The following is an 18,962-nucleotide window of genomic DNA, read 5'->3' as shown; positions in this document are numbered from 1 at the left end:
TGTCTTATAGTAGTTTAGTTGCTTTCCATGGGGGAAAATAACAGCGAAGCTAGTGGCAAGTTTTCCCTTGAGGGCTAGGGTTTACATTTTGTCCATACCAGGAGCTGATCAATGAAACTGCACCAGCACACAGTATGGGGATTTCTGGCCTGTTTCCCACAACAGCAGCATTTAGCTGACAGGATAATATATTGTGGGGAATGGGAGTGGAGCTGGAGGTGGGAATAATAAGCAAAGATACAAAGTCTGAGAAAGATAAAATGGCTTGCTCAAGATCAGACAGTGAAAAATAGCAATGTCCTTTAGTAGAGATCACAGGAGAGTACCAACTTGGGGTTCTACAAAACTTGATGTTTAACTTCTAGAAAAGGCTTTCCCCTATGTTGACACCTCAAATTAAAAAGGGCAGTTGATTGTAGTGTACCAACCTAAAAAATTCTATACCTTTCATAAATAATTCATTATTTGTGGTGACAGGAACTGATTCTAAGATCAAGAGCAGGCTTATGATCAGCAAATAAAAATTCCTACAAGAAGCCTACATCATGGCATAAAGAGGAAATGCCTCACACCTTTCCCTTTCTTTCAATTACCATCCGTATCATACAAATGTCCCAAGATGCAGCTCTGAAGAGGTGAAACAAAGCACCCCATTGCCCAATGCAGAAATCAATCACAATGTTTCAGTACTGATCAACCATTCCAACCACCCAGCAACGACTGATAAAAATAATGTCTGATCTATATACAATGACTTGATACACACAAATATGGACTAGAAACTATATACTTGAGGACATGTGCATGAAATAAACATCTTCCCACTAACAGCTTCCTTCTCTCTCCCACAGTGTAGTAAGCTAGGCAGAACACACAGCACAATGACATTCACTTCCATAAGGATGTTCGTCCTTGTCAGTAATAACTAACGAGGAGGGGTCCCTTTGTTTGTCCCAGCCGCCCTACTAGCTTACACCAGAAATAACCACACAGAAACTGTATTCATTTAAACACTGCCTGCCCCATTAGCTCTAACTTCTTATTGGCTAACTCTTACATATTAGTTTAACCCATCTTAATTAATGTGTATCGCCATGTGACTGTGGCTTACCAGCAAGATTCTAACTAGCGTCCATCTCAGGCAGGAGAATGCTAAAGTAATTGAGGCAAGGAAGCCCTGAGTTCAGAGCCGGCCTACACTACAAGACAAACACTAAAACAAAGAGAAAGGGGGAGTTAGGCCTTTAATTCCAGCCCTCAGAAGGCAGGTAGATATGTGTGAGTTCAAGACCAGCCTGGGTTACATAGTGAGATCCTATCTCAAAACAGAGAGAAGCCTTAGCAAATTTTCCTAATCTAAATTTCACCACAGATATGCAAGCTAATTATCATTTTGTTCAAGGCCCAAGAATTACTAAGTCTCTCCTGTGTACATTATCAGTAGCTGGTAATCAATCACTTCACTGAAATCAAACGAATGCTCAATACCAACTGTGTGTAGAGACTTTTCTAGTAAAGACAGTACATAGCAAAATACAGCCCATCAGAGTCCCTCAGGAGGAAAAGGACTAGGAAAGACCATTTACACTACATACTGTCTCCATTTAGTGAAGCAACTTAAATTCTAAGGAACCCTAACACAAAATTATGTGTTGTCACATGTTATCACAGTCCAGGGAAGGAAAGCAACTGGAGTCCTGGTCACCTGATTTTGTAGGCAATTATGTTTGAATTATGTGACTCCCTAATAACTTCCAACTTTGCCAACCTCCTTTCCCTCACCACACCCACCTGGGAAAGGAAAACTAAACACAAATATTGTGTGTCCTGGATTCCTGGGACTTAAGAATATTTTCCCTTGCTTTCATCGGGTAAACAAAGCTGAATTTCAAGTCAATAAAAGCGAAACAAATCAGAAAACCCAAGCCACTCTTCTCTACGTTATTCACATAGAAAATAAAGCAAAATATCATTTGCAGTATTTTTCAAAGAAAACTTTAACTTTATAAGATGCCAAAGAGATGCACCTGAAATTAACATGAAATGGCGTGGCCATCATGCTTCAATATGAATGACAGGACACTTAAGCTAGTTCCACTTGGGAATTCAAACAGAATCATAACCATAGCATAAATCCAGCCACGGAAATGCAGTGGAATGAATCCACCACAAACATAAGAAGGAACGTGGTCAATGCAGTTATAAAAGCCCCAAGAAATAAAGATGGACAAAATGACACTGATTTATCTCACAGATACCTGAACTCATGGGAACGTATTTACAGACAATGACCTTAAAAAACTGGAGCACTTCTCCAGACCCGGGCCATCCAAAGGTTTAAAGAAATGAGTAAATGACTTTGGGGAATAAGAGGGGGTAATAAAAGGGTGACGGCAGTAACCAAAAAAGACACATCACTTTGGCAATGAAATCCCAATGTAGCTTCATTGTAAAGTGGAAAAGCAAAGACCGAATACTAAAATGTTTCTCAATCCAATTTTCATCAATTCAGTAGAGTTCAGAAACTTAATGTGATCCAGATAATCAGAGGCAACATGGGGTGGGAATGGGGCTAGGCAGTTTCTCAACTAGAAGAAAACAGGGTTTTCTACATCAATTGTTTCGTGCATCCTGAGAGTCCTAATTACCAAAAACAGCAACGTCCTGGGTCTGAAAGTCTTAGCCTCTGCACTAGGGCCCCAGCTGAGGTTCTGAATGCAGTTTTCTGAGCCTTGGTCACGCCCCCCCCCCCGAAAGCGTGGGAAAATGCCCTAAGACTGCCAGGGCACGCAGTGCTTACCTGTCTGATCCACTGTACCAGGGAGCTCTTTCCTGCGATGTCCACGCCGAGCACCTGTCCATCAGAGGAAAGTTCCAGCAGGAGCCACTGAAGATGGTCGCAGGAGAACACGGATCCATGGAGGCTGGGATAGGCGGCCGCACCACCCACTCCTGACCACGGATGCTCTCCCCTGACCCGGGTCCTGTATCTCGTGCGTGGCCACGGGCAACCGAGACAGAGAGGCCATTGCGCGTGACTGCTCCTCAGACGCCCAGACTTCCCTCAACTAAGTTGAGCCCTCACCGGTCGGCTCCCCGGGCTCCCCAGCGGCCAAGTCGGAGCAGCTCCTCGCCTTGGCGGTGATGGCCAATAGGCGGCAGCTCCTTAGTGGCGGCCTGGTGGCCGCGGAGAGGTCGAGACTCTGCGGTGTTGAAGGAGCCCAGAAACCGAACAGGGGTCTCCTTGAATCCCCCTGCATACAGCCCCGCCCACCCGCGCATGCGCTGCCTGTGGACCTTGAGTAGACAGCTGCGCCCCCCCAGTGAACGCCCCTTCTGGGGGCGGGGCTTCTGAGGAGCTATTGACAGTTGATCTCTTCAGGGAAAGAGAGTCAGTTTGAGAATTGGAACCCCTTTGATCAACCATGTCTCAGTGGATGCCCAAACCCCAATTCAAGTCCGTATACTGGCAGCAGAAATTGAACACAGTGAAATTTGTGTGTGCGCGCGCGTGCGCGTGTGTGTATGTGCATGCATATATATGTGTGTGTGTATTTATATACACATACGAGCACATATATGTACATATATGTCTTAAATATATATTTTTTTTAAAAGAAGAAGTTGAGATCGATGGCATGGGTGAATATGTCCAAAATATATGAATATACAAAATTTTCAAAGAATTATATGAACACTTTCCCCTCTCAGTCCTAGGACTACAGGATTGAACCTGTGCAAATCTTGTGTTTGCTGCCACAGTCTACATGAGTTCATATGTACATCAGTCCTTCTGTGCCTGGAAGTCACTCTTTCCTTGGAGTCATGCATCACCTCTGGCTCTTACAGGTTTTCTGTCTCGTCTCCTCATACCTCCCTGAGCCTTGTGAGGAGCAGTTCAATCAAAACATCCCATTTAGGACTCAATGCCTCAATGTCTGTCACTTTCTACACATTGTGCACTTGGGGTTTTTTTATCTACTAGAAGAAGAAGCTTCTCTGGTGTGAATTGGGCAAGACTGATCTATGGGTATAGCCAGCGGCCATAAAGAGACATTTTATTGATATGTTACATTATCAGAATAATAGTAGGCATCCCCTAAGACCATGACATCAGTTTGAAGCTCTTAGCCACTTTGCAGTGTAGGTATGAGTTCCATCTGAGGGAATCACAAAGTTATTGGTTGCTCCCACAAAATTTGTGCCACTCTTAAGCTAGTGTGTCATACAGGCAGGTCACTGCTGTAAGTCACAGGTTTGTAGCTCGGTAATATCGGTGATTACATTTCTCTTATGCTATCAAGCAGAGTACCTTCTAGAACCAAATAGCTGATCAATAAAGGTGAAGCTTCTAATTAGGCACTGACTCATCACTTCTATATTTGATGATAAAAGTAAATGCTATCGTCTGCAATAGAGCCTTACTATCAGTTTATGGAAAGTGATCAGTAGCATTGGAAATAACCTGTGATGTTTGAGAATTTCCATGGGGCTTCTTTGGCCAACAGCTCAACAAGGTATCAGCTATTCCGGGCACTGGAGGTTTTACTTGGTGGCATAAGATGTCCAGTTGTCTCCACTGTATTTGGTAACTCCATTTAGATTACTTTCAATCATGCATGTGTTTTAGGAATCTTCTACAGTAGTAGGTTTCCACATTGGTTTCTCAAATGTCCTTTAGTGTTAGTTGTCCTCCCCACAGTCCCTCCCTTACCCTTTTCTCCCATCTCCTCCCATTTTAATTCTCCTAGTATCCCTGTCTCTCCACAACAACATATTCTATCTTTTATTCCTTAGGGGAGTCTCTCCTTCCCAAACTCCCTTACTTGGTATCCAACCTCTATGGTTATCTGGACAATAACTACATATATTGAAAGCTTAAAAGCTAACATCTACATATGAGAGAAATCATACAATGTCTTTCAGGATCTATGTTACCTCAGCTGAGATGATGTTTTCTAGCTTTATCCATTTACCTGAGAATTTTATGATTTTTAAGAACTGAATAATATTCCATTGCCTAAATGTATCACATTTTCATTATCCATTCATCAGTTGGTGGACATCTAGGTTGCTTCCTGTGTCCAGCTATTATGAATAGAGCAGCAATGAACATGAATCAGCAAATATCTCTGTATTTTGGTATATATCTAAAAATGGTTTAGCTAGATCTGAGGTAGATTAATTTCTAGCTTCCTGGGAAATCACCACACTGATTTTCATAGTGGCTGGAGAAGGTTGCACTCCCATCAGCAATGGATAAGTGTTACCTTTCCCTACATCATTGAAAAATTTTATTGATCTTGGGCAACGTTGTAAGAGGTGGAACACTATCCCTAGCTAGACTCCCAACAACCTGTCCATATCTGCCAAGTCCAACCTTGGAAGGGGAACAGAGCATCCCCAGCCTGGCTCACTAGCTATTGGCCATCAGTTGTGGAATAGTGGGTGCATCTTCTGCAGCCTGGATCTGTTGGACATGGCCAGACCTGGCAAAGTCATCTGTGAAAGAGAGTGCACAATTTTCCAACCCTAGATCCCAGAGAATGGCTGGCCCTGGGAAGTACAGTCGTGGGAGAGGTTGGCGCAGCTCCACCAGCCTGGTTCCCCATGAGATGATCAGCCCAAGAGAAGTCTGTCATGGAAAAGCAGTGTGCCACACCCCTAGCCTGGCTCTCCAAATACTCTCTGGTCCAGGGTAAGCCAAGAGTTGAAGAAGGGGAACAACTACTTGGCCTGCCAGTCCCTGGGAAGGCTATCCAAAGAGGAGGTGGCACAGATTATTGTCAAGGGCAGAGACACCCAGGTAAGCCACCCCAAGGCCTGTCCTTTACTGTGGAGACCAGCTGTGGACAATTGGTGGCACAGCTTCCCCAGCATTTCTCTTAAGGGGATGTTCAGCCCTGAGATTATCATACGTGGAAGATAGGGGCACAGCATCCCAGGCCTAGCTCTACAGGACCTGTGGTGACCAACCATGGGAGATAGGGGTGCAGCTTCCCCCTACTGTCTCTGCAGGACCTGTTTAGTCCTGTTGAGGTCAATCATAAAGATGTGGGTGCAGACCCCTTGACTGGCCCTGCTGAATCTGGCCATACAGAAACCACTTCTGAAGGAGGTGTGCATACTATACCGGGACTGGAATCCCATGTCTTGTCTGGCCCTGCATTGGACAGCTGTAGAAGGAAGGATGAGGCTTCCCAAGCCTGAAATCTGCAGGGCAAGGTAGGAGCCTGGGAGGCCAGTCAAGGAAGAGGGGCATAGGAAATCCATGGAAGAGGGGCACAGCTTCCATGACCTGGCTTCCCATTCTATGGCCGGCCACTGGGATTTCTGTCATGGAGGAAGGAGCACAGCTTGCCTTGCCTGGCACCACAATCCCTGTTCTGTGCTGGAAAGCCAGTTATGAATACAGTGTGTGACTCCCCCAGGCTCTCAGGCCCTGTGGAGGAGTCACAGACCAGGCATGGAAGATGGGGCAGAGCTTTCACACAAGACACAGCAGTTACTGGCCAGTCCTGGAGAGGCCAGCCATGGAAGAGGAGAGGCAGATTCCCTGTCTTGACTCCCCATGTCCTGTTCATACCTGGGAAGGCATTCATGGAAGAGGTGTGTGAAGCATCTCTGGCTGGGCTTTCCTGGTACTCTTCTGTCCACAGCAGGCCAGCTGAGAAAGGGGAAGCAGGTTCCCTTGCCTGGCTCCACAGGGTCTTTCTGGCCCTGAAGATGCCAGCCTTGGAAGGTAGGGGCACAACATCCCTGACCTGGTTTCCTTTGGCTTGACTGGCCCAGATGGAACCACCTGTGGAACAAGGGGCTCAGATTCCAAGGCCTGTGCCACCAGGGTCTGTAAAGCTCTGCAGATCTGTAAAGATCTGTAGTTTTAGAGGGGGGTCACAGGTTCTCTGGACTGAATCCCCAGGTCCTATCTGACTTTGCAGAGGAAAGCCATGATAGAGCAGGGCACAGGTTCCCTGCTATGGCTCCCAGTTTTTGTGTTGTCTTGCCGAGTCCAGTCATGGTTAGAGGTTGCAGATTCATATGGTCTGGGTTTTCAGGGCATGTTGACCTTGTGGAAGCAAGTCATGGTAAGTGGGGCACAGTTTTCCCTGCCTGGTTCTCAAGGGTCTGTCTGGCAATCTGGAGAACAGCTGTGGAAAAGGGGTTATGGGTGCCATGGAGTAGAATCCAGGGCATGTGAGTCTTGGGATGGGCAGATTTGGAAACAAAGAAGCAAACTCAGGCTAGTGTCACATGGCTACAGTAAATGTCTATAAAGAAAACTGTAGGAAGGCATGTGTTTATTTGCCTATGCTTTGGATGGTACCAATAGATTTTGTAAAGATCATGGTTTCAAAGAATAGCAGTAATTTTTAATGGAATTAATAGAAGCAGCTATTAAAGATTGCCGCTTCTCGTTCTACTTAGTGTGCTTTGTAGAAAATTTCCACTTTGTTTAGAATTGAAGACATTGGGTGATAATGTAAATGATGGTGTGGAGAAGGTATATATGACTCGATACAAATCCTACTGAGTACAATCAGTCAAAAGAGTTAAAATAGCATTGTGTTGTGATGTGGGAGTGTCATATATCAATCTGTTGATTTCATTGGTTAAGCAATTAAGAAACTGCTTGGCCCTCATAGGTTAAAACATAGGTGGGTGGAGTAAACAGAACAGAATGCTCGGAGAAAGAAGCTGAGTCAAGGAGTCACCATGATTCTCCCACTCCAGGCAGACGCAGGTTAAGATCATTCCAGGTAAGCCAGCTCGTGGGCTACACAGATTAATAGAAATGGGTTAGATCGATATGTGAGAGCTAGCCAATAAGAAACTGAAACTAATGGGTCAGGCAGTGTTTAAAAGAATACAGTTTCCATGTAATTATTTTGGGTAAAGCTTGCCGTGCAGGCAGCCGGGTGCTGGGGATGCAGTCCGCCGCTCCTATTTACAACAGTGTTGAAAAGAAACTTTGCAAAATATTGTTATTGGGTTGTAATGTAAACACATATAAAAGACATATCTGTTTTATACTTAATTATTAATTATATGCAATTTACTCTCCACTAGTGAGAATGATAACCAACAAAATTAATGTTTTGAATTGCTCCTTGTTGATCTTGTTATATGTAAAAGGGATTTGAGAGGGAGCACGAGCAAGGAACTCAGGACCGCGAGGGGTACACCCACACACTGAGACAATGGGGATGTTCTATCCGGAATTCACCAAGGCCAGTTGGCCTGGGTCTGAAAAAGCATGGGATAAAACTGGACTTGCTGAACATAGCAGACAACGAGGACTACTGAGAACTTAAGAACAATGGCACTGGGTTTTGACCCTACTGCACGTACTGCCTTTGGGGGAGCCTAGGCAGTTTGGATGCTCACCTTACTAAACCTGGATGGAGGTGGGCAGTCCTTGGACTTCCCACAGGTCAGGGAACCCTGATTGCTCTTTGAGCTGATGAGGGAGAGGGACTTGATCGCGGGAGGGGGAGGGAAATGGGAGGCGGTGGCGGGGAGGAGGCAGAAATCCTTAATAAATACATAAATTTAAAAAAATAAAATAAAATAAAAATAAAAGGGATTTGATAAATCAAGACATAAACTATATACCTAGTCAGAATGAAAGAAAATGCTGCATTTTTTATGTGTGTCTATTTTTCAGCTTTGGGTTGTTTTTGCAGCAGGGGGTGAGGTGGGTAGGGTGTTGAGACAGAATATCTCTATATAACAAGTGTGGCTATGCTGAAACTTGATGTTTAGACTAGCCTGATCTCAAACTACAGAGATCTGTTTGTCTCTGCCTCCCAAGTGCTGGGATTAAATGTGTTCTCCACTACTGCCTGGCATGTGATCATGTTTTTATTTTCTTATTTTTTTCAAAATTCTTCATTTTGTTTTTTAGAACAATCTTTTCTGATTTAGCATACCCAACCCAGTTCCCACTCCCTTCCCTCATACTTCCCCATCTTCCCTCCTTCACACCCATTGGCTCCTCAGAGTGTATAAGACTTCCCATGGGAAGTCAACATAGTGTGTTGCTATATTTTTTGTTATTATTTTTCTCTTTTATTGTACTATACATTTTGCTCTTCTTCCCTCTCATCTTCTCCTCTACTTTGCTACACTTTCCTGTGATCCCCCATGCTCCCAATTTACTAGGGGATCTTGTCTTTTTCTCCTTCCCATTTAGATCCATGTTTGTTTGTCTTAGGGACATCTTTGTTGTTTAGATTCTCTGGGATTGTGGATTGTAGGCTGGTTTTTCTTTGCTTTGTGTTTAAAAGCCCCTTATGACTGAGTACATTTTAAAACAAAAGATTTAGGTAAGTGGAGTAAAGATATCATTTTTTTGCTTGAAAAATTAAGGAAATATTCTCTATTTTTCAATTTTAATTTATTCATCTGATGGAATTGTAGTAAATAATAACAATCATATTAGCAGAAAACTAACCTTTCAAAGAGTGAGGGCCTGTACTACATTTCTCTCTTCATGAGTCAAGTGTTTTGCCTTGCCAGCTTACAAAATAACCTTGTTCATGCTGCTTTCCAAATAGGTTAAAAAGTTTTAAAAAACAAACATTTAAAACAACAAAACCCTCCAAAACCAATACTATAAAATAAAATCAGACCCAAAAAGAAAAAAAAAATAAGCAAACAAAAACTCCACTAAATCATAACCAAATTAAAGCATAAACACACAAAATGTGGAGTCCATTATGTGTTGGTCAGTTATTCTGGAAAGTGAGGCCTGTCCTGGATGGGTATCCAGTGTCACGCTATAAAAGAAAAGTGATTATCCTTGTCTAAGCTAGCATAACTGACAATTCTTTTGTTAACTTTTATCATAGTGTCTGAAGTGTTCATTCATTGAATAATTCATTCATTTTTCTAAAAAATATAACAAGATAAAATGTAAAATAAATAAAAAAAACTATTGCATCAGAGTTGGGCAAGACAAACCAACAGTAGGAAAAGAGTCCAAGAGAGGGCATAGGAATCAGAGATCCACTCAGTCACACACTCAGCAATCCCATAAAATCATTAAACTGGAGCCATGAGGTAAACTCTGCAGACCTGGTGCAGGCAGACCCTGCAGACCATGTCCATGCTGCTTTAGTCTCTGTGAGTCCATAAGAGCTTTGCTCCTGTTGATTCTGAGGGCCTTCTTCTCTTGGTGTCCTCCATCCACCTTCTTTTTATGGAGTTCCCTGACCCCCAAGGACATGAATTTCATGGGTACAGCCCCCTTATGGAAAAGTGGTTCAAAGTCTCTCACTCTCTGTACAATGTCTGGCTGTGGGTCCGTGTACTTGCTCTTATGTGCTGCATAAGGAAGCTTCACAGATAATATCAGAACAAGACACTGATCTATGAGTTTGTCAAAATATTAGGAATAATTTTATTAATGTATTTTTGTTAAACATGCAGTATCATAAATTTATTATAAACTGAAATATGAAAATGTATTGTTTATACATTTTATTAATGCATTTTTCATACCATCATTATTTCATTTTTCAATAGGTCCTTGGGCTATTAGTTTAGGGAGGGAAAATATGATCAAAATACCTTGAAATTAGAAATTTAAATTAATACAAAATATAAAAATAAAATCAGTTTGTGCCTTTCTGATCATGTGTGTGTGAGCATGTGTGTGTGTAATCTCAACCTGCTGCTATAAGACAAAACAAGAAGTATATAGTGCTACACACCACTGTTACCTCGGATCAGAATAACTGGAAAACTAGGACTAAAGCTTTTAACCTGGAAATGGTTCATTCAGGGAAGGAAACTGAGACAGGGTGGTAAAATATTCCATTTGACTGAAGAACTTGTAGCTATAGTGGTCTCCCCACTAGATGTGGAACTAAGGAATAGCTCTAAATTGCTAAAGGGTCTTGCAAACCCCTTTCCTGCTCAGATCTACAAAATCCCTGATTAATTAATAGTTCTCCCTCCATGACAAGTGACGTGGTCTTCAAAGAACTTCTTTCTCCTGCTGTTGGTCTGAGGTGAGGCTTTAGCTGCTCCACTGCAGAAGCTATGTAGTCAGAGAACGCCATGGACAGCTGGTCCATGAGCTTCTTGCCTGATGGGGATAGGTCTGTGGGTGTGGAAAATGTGCAGGGGTGAGTGAGGGGTCAGAGGAACTTTGCACGCAGAGACAATGCTTGAGCCACATTTCTGGAGTCAGACCAGCTCTGTGGAGATGGTGTCAGAGCAAATGGGAGTCCCTTTACTGTATTTTAATGAAACAATTTTCTTAAATGAACAGACATTCCTCTCTTCTACGAAGTGATCATGCAGTATAGTTTATTCTTTTAGGTTTCTTTACAGAAATATAAATGCTTTATACAGTGTGGTTGTTCTGTCACCCTTTCTTTTGTGTCTCTCTACGCATGTATTACTATTCACTCTCTATTCTTCCATTTTGCATAATGTAATACCTTATGTGATTATAATAGTATCAATCCCACAGGGCAGGGAACCCTGATTGCTCTTTGGGTTGACGAGGGAGGGGGAATTGATTGGGGGAGGGGGGGGAAATGGGAGGCGATGGCGGGGAGGAGGCAGAAATCTTTAATAAATAGAAAATAATAGTATCAATCTCCCATTGTAATTTGTATGCTTCTAATTTTCCAGTGGATTCTGCTTTTGTATTAATGACATTGGGAACCTATTAGGCATTTTCTGGAAGAGAGATTGTTCAAAAGTTCTAATAAGCCTGAGCAAAGTTAATGCATTCATAGTGACAAAACAGATGGCTAGGATGTCAAATTCTGAATCACTTGATTTGATATTGATACATTTTGTATCTAATGGAGTCATATACATATGTAGGTTGGAAATTTGTCTAGTGTTCCTGCACCATTAGTGCTATAGGCATGAGCCCATTGCAGTACATGCACCATGAGAGGTGGGATACACGTTTCAGCCTCCCAGAGTATCTACAAAGTGAGTGCTGGAAAACACTCATCAGCTTCTCACAGTGTATGCACTCTGAGTGCTGGGTTACTTGTTGGTGGTCACCCAGAACCCTCCAAAGGAGGTCTGGGATATAGGTGTCAGCATCCATAGTACAATAACAATGAGTCCTGGGTTACATCAGCATGTCCTTCCCACACAAGTGTTTCTGAGATACAGTCATCAGCCTTCCACATTATATGCACAATCAAATATGTGTGACAACCATGAGCCCACCACAGTATATGCACCATGAGAGGGGAGATATATATATATCTCCCACAGTATGTACCATGAGAGCCGGGTTACAGCTATGTGCCCACAGCAGTACATATACCATGAATGTTGGGTAATAGGAAATCCCATCCAAAAGTACATACACTATCAGTTCTGGGTTATAGCTATAAGCCTACCATTGTATATGCACAATGGATGCCAGGTTATTGGCATGATCCACCCACAGTGCATGCAGCTTGATTTTGGAGTTCATTATGGCACAGTACATTCACAATGAGAACATGGTTGAGGATGCAAGTCCACTACACTATGTTCCATAAGAATGCTGGACTGATGGTTTGAGCCTCATACAGTAGATCACGAGTGCTGCAATACAGCTGTCCAGTTCCCATTGTTAATGCACAATTAATGCTGAGTGTTAGCCATAAGAGCACTCCAGTACATGCTGGGATATATGTATGACCCTGTCACAGTACACCACCATGTGTGGTTGGAAACATATCAGCCCTCCACAGTACATGCACAGAGTGTTGGGATACAACCACGAGCCCACGATAGTGCTTGTACCATGAAGGCTTGGATATAGGCATGAGGCTCTTGCTGTATACACATGACTTGTGCTCAGTTACTGGTTTGAGTCTCACACATAACATTTACAATGAGTGCTGGATTTTAAGCATGAGTTTCCCTTTAATGTGCTGGGATCATGGTTGTATCTAGCACTCATGGTTCATGTTCTGCTGGAAACTCTTACTTAAAATTAAGAATTCATTGTTCATGAATTATTGTGGGCTTATGGGTGGAAACCAGCACTGAATGTGAATGTACTGTGGGAGACTTAGATGAGTCTCACAGTACTCATGGTGCATGTGCTGGGGGAGGATCATGCCTAAACTCCAACAATAATGTGAATGTACTGAGTGAGACTGAAGAACTAATGGTTTATGTGTGGCTGGAGACTCACATAGCTAACCTATCACTCATGGGGCAGGTACTGTCAGAAGTTCATGTCTATATCCCACCACTCACTGTGAATGCACTGCCCCAAATGCAAACCAGTAGCCCAGCACTTCCCTTGCATGCACTGCAGGAGGCTGACACAACTGCAGCAGCACTCATGGTGCATATCCTGTGTGAGACTGACACTTGTACCAGCAAGCATGGCGCGTGCACTGCAAGATGCCTGTAACAGTCTTAAAGAACCAGCTTCCAGGCTGCTGACAGCACTGAAGGGAAAGTCCACAGTGTAGCACAAACTGAAACTTCTTTATCTGAGGGCTTAGGGAATGTACACTCAGACCTATTCTGAGGGATTCCTTCTTTATTCTCTCATGGTGCTTTCATGATGCCCCTTTGTTACCCTCCCTACTTTCTCCATCTCTCATTCTAACTCTATCTTTACTCTTGATGTTTCGCTCCTGATTCTCTCATGCGTGATGTTATTATTCTTCTAGCCCATTTTAATTCCTTCTCTCATGGTTTTCCTCTGATGCCCCAAAGTTTCTTTGTTCTTCACAGCTTAGATACCCCAAAATTTTTCAAGCAATATAGCATCTGATTTTGCAAAAAAAATCATCTGATTTCAGGATAAGGACTGGAGCACCCTACACATTCTTTGTATTAAGGCATGGCCATGTTGCTTGGTCATTAAAATGGGTCCTTGTCTTGCTTCATGCCATGCTGTGGTCCTGGACCCTTTGTGGTTAGGATTGTCCTTGGTCAAATGAGATGAGGGTGTGGCTCGAATGCCCTTGAATTTAAGCTTTCCCCAGATGCCTTGGTAGTTAGGGAGCTGCCACACTGCCAATGATGTCCCTGGATCTTTGTATGGACTGAATGTTCTGTGTCCCTTCTGTTTTACATGTGGTTCCAAGCTTTGAATTCTCAGATTAATGTTTTTAATTTAGAATACCTGTTAAAGCCAGAAAGCATGAAATGGACCCTTAGAGGAGAACAGGCCTGGACGGAGTGGGATGGCAGAGGAAATGCACTGTGGACGGGGTGAGGGAATCTTGCAAGTGGAAAGGTTTAACCAGGGATGGAAGAAGGGTGGTGTTGGGGAAAGGGTTAACCAAAAGTATGCATGGAGGAAAAAATCCTTTTGGACAAATATTACATTTTAAGTTGTTTAAGTTTAGCATGTTAAGGTTCTTGATGCCAACCATATAATGTTAAGTTTGATGTTGGGAAGTTACATAGTATAAGGTAAGAAAATGACCCAGAAAAAGATCCTCTGACCTCCACACATGGACCATGGTTTGCCACCAAGCCTAATAAATGAAGCTGCATCCTTGGAAGCCTAATAAAACAACTGAATGAAGGAGCCCTGCATGCATGGATAACGTTCCTCCCAGAAGATTAAGTTGACTAAACAAAGATCCCAATACTATGGGATAGTTCCCTCTGAGCTGTGAAGTAAGGGGGGCTCCTGTCAAACATTACAAGCTTTTGCCAATGTCCTCATTTACACATGAGAATTAGATTGTAGGACTCTTCTGAACACACTACACCCTTGAATATAGGACATTTAGAAGTCATGTTGTATCCATGCTGGCTAGCTTTCACAATACTAGAACTTCTATGCAAGCTACTGGATGAGGGAAGTTGCCAATGATTCTACCCATCTGTAGACCCTGCATGTGACAACTTGCCTGGCAAGATATTCTCTGTGTGTTGACTCTTATAGGAACAATGAGATTTGTGCTTTGCTTTTAGGTCTACCACATAGTGGGGAACTCTTGGATGGTTCTGTAAACTTGGTTAAGAGCCCAATGACTGAGGCTATGGTGATGTAATATGGCAATATGTCTTATTCTAGAGACTGGAACCTTTGCTTGACATCACAGCCAGAGTTCATAACATACCTTGAGGTCACTTAAGACATAAGGCTGCTCTCCTACTGTGTACTCAAATTGATTGTTTAGCCAACTTTTAAGAGAAAAACATAACAATTACCACTACTTTCCCTGGTCTTCCTACATAGCCACCTTTTACAAACTAAACTAATACTTAATTGTAATGTTAAATTATGTCTTCTTCTGTGCTTCTGATCTAGAATAATTCATGTATATCATTTGTATAAAAGAGCAAACAGAGGTTGAAAAACACTTCTAAATGAGTATCCACCAAAACAGTTGGGCACAGCAGCATTACTTGGCAATCATGGTATTTGTAATTTCTTTTCCTGTTTGGGTGAATTGGGTTCAGTTGCACTCATTACCTTAATCCCTTGTAAGACTCCATGAATGATTTCTGTAAAGTACCCCACTCCTTCCCCAGGTGATTCTTATTGGGAAATTCAATAGAAGAGAGAGCAAAAAAAGGGGCAGACACACAAATTCACACATAGGGTCACATGTAGGAACAGACAGACATAGGGACAGACAAAGACTCACACACACACACATACATACACACACACACACACACACACAACCAGACAAAGGGACAGACAGACTTCTTCAGAAAGGCACAGATTTGGAGGGAAGACAGGGAACATGGAGAAAATTCAAACCTGGAAATGACTCTCAGTGGAAGTGCTTTTATTTCCTTACTGCCATGCTGATGCAGTAGTGGTGACTCTGAGTTAATCACTGATGTGGTGAATCCACACAATAGGCCCTCTGTTGTTGTTTTGTTAAAATTACATGGCATCAAGCTGCCTTCTACGTACTCTCCCTGACACCTATACATTTGAGCAACTGTAATCCCTAATGAGAGAGGCTTCTTTAGGAAGTGGGCTCTGCTGACTGCACAGACTCACACCTGGCCAAAGTTTAGAGAACACATAACTGCGCAGTTCTCAGACCTCAGCAGGACACCTGAACCACAGCACACTGCAAGGCTCAGGGACAACTTTGGAAGTGAGAGGCAGAGGTTGAAGATTGTTTCTGTGAAATGGTGTCCAGGACACAATGATAATCACACACAGGAAGGGGCTCATAAGGCCCCACCCTCAGTGAGGGACTTTGCTCACTTAACATGTGCTTGGTGATGGAATGTCATAAAAAGTAAAGAGGGAATGCAGGTAAGCAGCCGCAGTTTAAATCTATGGATGTTAAGGCCAATAGAGTAGTTCGGGTGGTGTTTTTACTCATGTGAGAGCAGTGTGAGAATGGAAACCTCAACATGACTGGTTTGTGCCTTGGAAAATCCACTAAAATTCATTGAACTCCAGTTTCCAAAACTGCAATTGCAGGCCCAGATACCCAGAAATGGGCTCAATTTGGACTTTTGGAGGATTTCTGGAGGGTAGATAAATCCAACATTCCTTAAAAACTTGTGAAGCTACTTCCTCTTCTCAAAGGGGTCATTTCTCTTATCACTGGCAGTAGGAAAAGTTGACTATCTGTGGTGGCTATTACTATAATAAGGTACAGACTAGCCTCCAGGCTCCTTCAGTAGAACTAGTACCCACTGTACATGTCAGAGTCCATGCTTGTGTTCTAGGTCTTCCACCCTGCTCCCTACCCTAAACTCCCTCTAGTTCAGAAGCATCCCTATCCCAGCTTCTCATTCTCTTTCTAAACCTATCTCTCTGTCTCCTCCTGTCTCTATGTTGCTCTCCCTCTCTCTGTGTCCCATCTTCTGTCTCTCTCTATCTGCCTCTCTGCTCTGCTTCTGCTTCTATCATAGGCAGGTGCAGCTGACTATGTTCAGCCAACATCTCTTTCTGCTCTGGGTGATTTGATATGCTGCTGTCTGTTCTATCTCTGATAGCTATAATAGAAGCTTTCTCCTTAAACATGTCACCAAGAGGTCATGCCATCAGCTTGTACAATACAAGGAAACAGTTTAAAATATTTTCATAGTACATTTTAATGAAAATCTACTAAAACTTATATACAATATTCAGTATATACTGTATCAATTTTCAGAGAAATATTTAAGATTAAAATTTCTAAATTTTTTTCTGAGAGTAAGAATTTTATTTTATTAATTATTATTACTATTAAAATTTTTCACCTCCTCCCCTCCTATTTCCCTCTCCCTTCCCTCCTTCCCCCTTCCCCTCCCTCTCCAGTCCAAAGAGCAGTCAGGATTCCTTGCCCTGTGGTTAGTCCAAGGTCCTCCCCCTCCATCCAGGTCTAGGAAGGTGAGCATCCAAATAGACTAGGCTCCCACAAAGCCAGTACATGCAGTAGAATCAAAACCCAGTGCCATTGTCCTTGGCTTCTCAATCAGCCCTCCTTGTCAGCCATGTTTAGAGAGTCCGGTTTGATCACATGCTCCATCAATCCCAGTCCAGCTGGCCTTGGTGAGCTCCCATTAGATCAGCCCCACTGTCACAGTGGGTAGACGCACCCCTTGTGGTCCTGACTTCCTTGCTCATGTTCTTTCTCCTCAGTGGTAAAAAAACAATGACATCTTGAATTTTGCATCCAAATGGATGGAAATAGAACACACTATCCTGAGTGAGGTAACCCAGACCCAAAAAGATGAATATGGTATGTACTCACTCATTAGTGGATTCTAGCCATAAATAAAGGACATTGAGCCTATACATCATGATCCTAGAGAAGCAAAATAGGAAGGTGAACCTAAAGAAACACATGTAGTTATCCTCCCGGATATTGGAAGTAGACAAGATAGCCAGGCAAAAATTGAGAGCTTGCGGGTAGGGGTAAGGTGGGAGTAAGGGGAGAGGGGAAGAGAGAAGTGAGAAGGGAAGGATGGGGAGAACTTGGGGGGATGGGATGGTTGAGGATGGAGGAAGAGTGGATATGGGAGCAGGGAAGTATATATCTTAATTAAGGGAGCCGCAAGAGAGTGGACTCTAGAGAAGTTTCCAGGTATCCAAGGAGATGTCCCCAGCTTGTTCCTTGAGCAGCTGAGGGGAGGGCGCCTGAACTGGCCCTATCCTATAGCCACACTGATGAATATCTTGCATATCACCATAGAACCTTCATCTGGCGATGGATTGAGATGGAGACAGAGACCCACATTGAAGCACTGGACTGAGCTCCCAAGGTCTAAATGAGGAAAAATTCTAAATTTTATAAAATATTTCTGACAGATTGTCACTTGAAAGCCAATGTAATAACATCATAAAAACATCATTTTAAAGGTGTCTAATATCTTTAATTTTTCAAAATAATGTACAACAGGTTAATAGGTTTTTTAGAATACTACAAAAGGAGGTGAACTAAGAAGGAACTAGATTACTATATGCTACCAGAAATACATTATAATTTATTTTTATGATATAATTTGATAGTATTCTTTCCTCCCCTGCAGTATATTCCACATGCTTCCTTAAAAATACAGTTTTAAAATCATGCATTCTGACTACAATTGAGCTCATTTAAAGGACCAGGTATTTTAATTGTACATATATACATACATAACCCCCCCCACACATATGCCATGTTGATTTTCATATTCTAACCCTAGCTGGGCCTCTTAGCCTCAACAATTCTCAGTGGAATTTTTCATTCCTGAATGTTGAACAATAGGGTGCTAAGGAACCCATACATATCTATATTTGTATTCATAAAGATGTGGCAAACTCAGCATCTAATATTTGTCATCTTTTGTTACAAATGAGCAACTCTACTCATTTTCTGAAAATCTCATGAAATTCATTCTAGGCAGAAATTGATTTCAATATTTTATCAGATGGCAGAATAATGAATTTATTGACCTCTTGGAAATACTTGTGACCCTTTGCTCCTTTCAACTCTCCATTACAGATCCTTAACCTCCTTAGAATTCCACACAACTAGGAGGCTTCTGATCAAGGATTAAGAGAGAAA

Source organism: Microtus pennsylvanicus, chromosome 15, assembly GCF_037038515.1.
Source record: "Microtus pennsylvanicus isolate mMicPen1 chromosome 15, mMicPen1.hap1, whole genome shotgun sequence".
NCBI lineage: Eukaryota > Metazoa > Chordata > Mammalia > Rodentia > Cricetidae > Microtus > Microtus pennsylvanicus.
Note: the sequence above shows the minus strand (reverse complement) of the source record.